Genomic DNA, 4989 nt, shown 5'->3' on the forward strand with positions numbered 1-4989 from the left:
CGCGAGTAGATAGTTTGATCTTGAAAGATGAATTGAAGGCTTGCTCGAGGTCCAAGAGAAGTTTGTCTCAGTGGTTGTGCGAGACAGAGACCAACATGTTAGCTCTCATCACCAAGTATCAAGAAGAATTAAGCCTAGCCACAGCCCACGAGCATAGGGTGGCGGATGAGTATGCCCAAGTGTACGCAGAAAAGGAGGCTAGAGGAAGGGTGATCGACTCGTTACACCAAGAGGCAACCATGTGGATGGAACGATTTGCTTTTACCTTGAACGGGAGTCAAGAACTTCCCCGATTGCTAGCCAAGGCCAAAGCAATGGTGGACATTTACTCCGCCCCCGAGGAGATCCACGAACTTCTTAGCTATTGTCAGCATATGATAGACTTAATGGCCCATATAATTAGGAACCGCTAGGGAATTTGTATTGTCACTCAAATCTTGACTAGTCATAACCTTTTTGAATAAAATGAGTTTATCCCATGTTTCTACTCCAAAAAGTCGATGCGAATCAAATCAATCCTAAATTTTATCTCTAAACATGCATTCATAATTTTTTGCCTACTCCTTACGTTTGGTTTTTCTAGGAAGAACACCATAACTAAACGCGCCACAAGGCATCCCTATCGCACCAGATCCAAATCTAGAACGATGGGTGATCAAGAGGAGACACAGGAACAGATGAAAGCAGACATGTCGGCTCTGAAAGAACAAATGGCTTTCATGATGGAGGCCATGTTAGGAATGAGGCAACTCATGGAGAAAAACGTGGCCATCGCTGCCGCTGTCAGTTCGGCTGCCGAAGCAGACCCAACTCTCTTAGCTACCACGCGCCATCCTCCCTCAAATGCAGTAGGATGGGGAAGGAAAACGCTGGGGCACAACGACAACCCTCATTTGGGATACAACCGAGCGGCTTACCCTTATGGATTGTCGCCTAATTACTTGCCACCAGTCATGCAAGATGATACGGGTCATGTCTCTTCTCCCATCCTTGAAGGGGAGCCTCCTCAATAGCCCGAAGAGGTCCACGAAGATCCTCAAGACTATGCCCGAAGGGATGTCGAGTTCTATCCCTCGATCCCTGAGGGGCCGACACCCAACACGTTGCCTCAGCCCAACCTCACGGCACAGCCAATAGTTTTGTCCATGGAAGGACCGTCCCCGACAACTAAAGAAAGGAGGAAACTCGATCTCCTCGAGGAGAGATTGAGGGCCGTGGAAGGATTTGGTGACTATCCGTTCGCGGACATGACGGATCTCTGCTTGGTACCCGATGTTGTTATCCCTCCGAAATTCAAAGTACCGGACTTCGACAAGTATAAAGGGACGACTTGTCCCAAAAACCATCTCAAGATGTACTGTCGCAAGATGGGCGCACACTCTAAAGATGAGAAGCTATTAATACACTTTTTTCAAGATAGCTTGGCCGGAGCCGGGGTGGTTTGGTACACTAATCTGGAAGCTTCCCGCATCTGTACTTGGAAGGACCTGATTACTGCCTTCCTAAGGCAATATCAGTATAATTCGGATATGGCTCCCGATCGCACTCAGCTATAGAATATGTTCAAGAAAGAAGGGGAAACCTTTAAAGAATACGCACAGCGGTGGAGGGACCTGGCAGCACAAGTGGCACCTCCCATGGTCGAAAGGGAGATGATCACCATGATGGTAGACACCTTGCCAGTGTTTTACTATGAGAAGTTGGTAGGTTACATGCCATCCAGCTTCGCGGACCTATTGTTTGTCGGGGAAACAATTGAAGTAGGGTTGAAGAGAGGGAAGTTTGATTATGTTTCCTCTACAAGTGCCCATGCTAAAAGGGTCGGAACAACTGGGGCAAAAAGGAAGGAGGGAGATGCCTACTTCGGCGCCCGCGTGGGTTAAACCCCCACAGACATCCGAGCTTCTCAGCTCACGTCGGGAACTCCTCTAATTCAGCACCCATGCAGCCTAAGGCACCCGTTCAGAGGGAGGCCCCCCAAGTTCCAACTCCAACCATGACTCGCCCGGCCGGCAATTCCAACGCAATGAGGAACTTTCCCCCGAGGCCAATTAAAGAATTCACCCCACTCCCAATGACGTATGAAGACCTCTTGCCATTGCTAATCGCCAACCAGCTGGCCGTAATAACTCCCGGGAAGGTCTTTCAACCCCGTTTCCCAAAGTGGTATGATCCTAATGCAACTTGCAAGTACCATGGGAATACCCCGGGGCATTCCATCGAAAAATGCTTGGCCCTTAAATACAAGGTCCAACATTTGATAGATGTTGGATGACTGACATTCCAAGAGGATCGCCCCAACGTGAAAACCAACCCGCTCGCCAATCATGGAGGGGGGGGGGGCGGTTAATGCCATTGAGTCCAATAGGCCGCGCAGGTCTAAACCTTTAAAGGACGTGACAAACCCTAGGAGGTTTATCTTTGAGGCCCTACAAAAGGGAGGTGTGATTCCCCATGGTGGGCATAAGGAGGATTCTTGTTTGCTGCATTCTGGCGAGCTGCATAACATGGAAATGTGTTTGGAAGTGGAGGAATTGTTACAGCGGATGATAGATCAAGGTCGACTGGAAGTCGGCAGTGAGGGATGAGAAGAGCAGCATATATGCATGCAGTCCGCAGATGAGAGCAGTCTTGCGAAGCCCAAACCTTTGGTGATATATATTCACCAAGGGCGCAGCTTCGCAAAAACCCCGACACCCCTTGGTACCTAAGCCTGTCCCTTTCCCATACCAAAATAGCCACGCAGTCCCATGGAAGTACACACCTCCGAACAAAGAGGAAGAAGAAACCACCGACATCAGTTCATTGTCGGCCAAAGTAACCAATATCACGGGGCTGAGTGGTGTGACCCGCAGCGGTCGTGTATTTGCGCCCCCCGACCTACCAAATCAGCCCACGAACGTCAAGGGGAAGGCAAAGGTGGTGGTAGAACAAGATGATAAAACCCCCTCACTCCGAACGAGAATATTCCAACGAAAGGTCTTCCGGAGAAAAGGGATGGTTATGGCAAGAAGGAGGTGTCACTAGAGGAAGCCAGCGAGTTTCTCCGCATAATTCAGCAGAGCGAGTTCAAGGTTATTGAGCAGCTCAACAAAACCCTGGCCAGGGTCTCCCTGTTGGAATTACTCATGAGCTCGGAACCTCATCGGGCTTTGCTTATAAATGTTTTGAACGAGGCCCACGTGGCCCAAGATATCTCTGTGGAAGGCTTCGGAGGGCTTGCTAATAATATCACCGCCAACAACTATCTCGCCTTCGCCGAAGAAGAGATCCCTGCCGAGGGGAGAGGGCATAATAAAGCTTTGCACGTATCAGTCAAGTGTATGGACCACGTTGTAGCCAAGGTGCTCATCGATAATGGTTCCAGTTTAAACGTGATGCCCAAGAGCACTTTGGAGAAATTACCATTCAATGCTTCCCACCTAAAGCCAAGTTCCATGGTGGTTCATGCCTTCGACGGCACCCGCCGAGAGGTTAGGGGAGAGATCGACCTCCCTGTACAGATAGGCCCTCACACCTGTCAAGTTACCTTCCAAATAATGGATATTAACCCCCCTATAGCTGCCTGTTGGGGCGCCCGTGGATCCACTCGGTGGGAGTTGTTCCCTCTACACTCCACCAAAAGTTGAAATTCGTAGTGGAAGGGCATCTGGTCATCGTATCAGGCGAGGAAGACATCTTGGTAAGCTGCCCATCCTCTATGCCTTATGTGGAGGCCGCAGAGGAGTCGTTAGAAACCGCTTTCCAATCTTTCAAGGTGGTAAGCATTTCCTCTGTGGATTCCTTCTCTAGGCAAGCTTGCCTGTCCGATGCAACAGTAATGATGGCCCGAGTGATGTTGGGGAGTGGTTACGAGCCCGGAATGGGTTTAGGCAAGGACAACGGTGGCATAACTAGCCTGATAAACGCCAAAGGAAATCGTGGGAAGTATGGGTTAGGCTATAAACCCACTCAGGCATATATAAAGAGAAGCATTGCGGGAAGGAAAAGCGGAAGTCAAGGTTCGTGGTTGAGACAAGAAGGCGAAGGAAGCCCACCCTGCCACATAAGTAGGAGCTTTATAAGCGCGGGTCTAGGGGACGAAGGTCAAGTCATTGCAATATACGAAGATGATGTTCCGAGTGCATTGAATTTGGTACGACCGTGCCCTCCTGATTTCCGACTAGGAAATTGGCGAGTGGAGGAGCGCCCGGACGTTTACGCAGCGAGCATAATGTAAAACTTTTACGGTTTTAAAAGCTCTATAGTTGGGCCTAGGCTTTAGAGTTTTCTTTTGTTTAGGCTTTGTGTCTTTTGCTCTTGAATTTATAATACAAGGATCTTTCTTCATCTGTTTCTACGTCTTTACCCATTCTCATCCATTTGCATGTTTACTTCTTTATATTTAAAATGACAGATCCAACGACGAGTCCCTCGAAGGTACTAATACCTGGGACCCGCCTATCGACTTCAAGCAAGAAACAAGTCAAACGGAAGATGAAGAGAACGAGGATGTGGGACTTCCCCCGGAGTTAGAAAGGATAGTCGCCCATGAGGAACAAGAAATGGGGCCTCATCAAGAAGAAACAGAACTAGTAGACTTGGGAGCTGGCAGTGGAAAAAGGGAAGTAAAGATAGGCACGAGTATTACCGCACCTATCCGTGAAGAATTAATAACCCTGCTAAGAGACTACCAAGACATCTTTGCTTGGTCGTACCAAGATATGCCCGGTTTGAGTTCTGACATTGTACAACACCGATTACCTCTAAATCCCGAGTGTTCCCCGGTAAAGCAGAAACTGAGAAGGATGAAGCCTGAAACATCCTTGAAAATAAAAGAAGAGGTAAAGAAGCAATTTGACGCTGGTTTTCTGGCAGTCGCTCGGTACCTAGAATGGGTTGCCAACATTGTACCGGTCCCTAAGAAGGATGGGAAGGTACGAATGTGTGTGGATTATCGGGACCTGAATCGGGCCAGTCCCAAGGACAATTTTCCGTTGCCACACATCG

The sequence above is a fragment of the Glycine max genome, chromosome 20 (assembly GCF_000004515.6).
Source record: "Glycine max cultivar Williams 82 chromosome 20, Glycine_max_v4.0, whole genome shotgun sequence".
NCBI lineage: Eukaryota > Viridiplantae > Streptophyta > Magnoliopsida > Fabales > Fabaceae > Glycine > Glycine max.